This window comes from Zingiber officinale, chromosome 7A (assembly GCF_018446385.1).
Source record: "Zingiber officinale cultivar Zhangliang chromosome 7A, Zo_v1.1, whole genome shotgun sequence".
NCBI lineage: Eukaryota > Viridiplantae > Streptophyta > Magnoliopsida > Zingiberales > Zingiberaceae > Zingiber > Zingiber officinale.
In genome coordinates, this window is record NC_055998.1 from 68,467,128 (window position 1) to 68,467,894 (window position 767).

General features: G+C 35.1%; 1 non-coding gene across 1 annotated transcript; it reads left to right on the top strand.

The window, feature by feature from the left end:
• The first annotated feature begins 352 nt into the window (after positions 1-352).
• On the top strand, positions 353-458 carry LOC122003190. The gene has a single exon (XR_006117852.1). It is a non-coding gene; the product is annotated as a small nucleolar RNA R71 (small nucleolar RNA).
• Positions 459-767: the final 309 nt, after the last annotated feature.

The window sequence follows — 767 nt, forward strand, 5'->3', positions numbered from 1 at the left end:
TTGAGAATGATCTGAGCTTCCACAAGTTTCACAAACACATACTATAGCATTGACCGATGTAGAATTTGTTCTCATACCTTCCAGTTTTTTAGTAAGAGCATCTAATTTCGAAGACATCAAAGTAATTGCATCTACATCAAATTTTCCTGATGCTTTAACTGGGTTTGGATAGGAATAGCTTCCACTTCTTTCGGTTGTCCATTGATGATGATTTTATGCTACACTCTCATTAATGTCCTCGACCTCATCTAAACTTTTATTCAAAAGTGCCCCTCCAGCTGCAGAATCTAGCGACACCTTAGTATGATAGTTGATGCCATTATAAAAAGTATGTAGAACTAGCCATTTTTCTAAATCATGATGTGGGCATTGTCTTAGCATATTGTTGTATCTATCTCATGCTTCAAATAAAGATTCTGAGTCTGACTGTCTGAAGCTTGTAATTAGATTTCTCATACGAGCGGTCTTACTTGGAGGATAGAATTTATTAAGGAATATAATTGTTGCTCATATTGCTCCCAAGTGGTTATGTTGTTAGTTGGTAAAGAATTCAACCATTGTTTTGTTGTATCTCTTAAAGAAAACCTAAATAGTAATAATCTCATTGCTTCGGATAGAACATCGTTCATCTTCATGGTGCTGCAGATTTCATAGAAAATTTCAAGATGTTAATTAAGATCTTTGTGTGGTCCGCCTCCAAACTGATTTTGTTGTACCATAGTAATTATTGCAGACTTGATCTCAAAATTATTGCCCTCAATAGATGG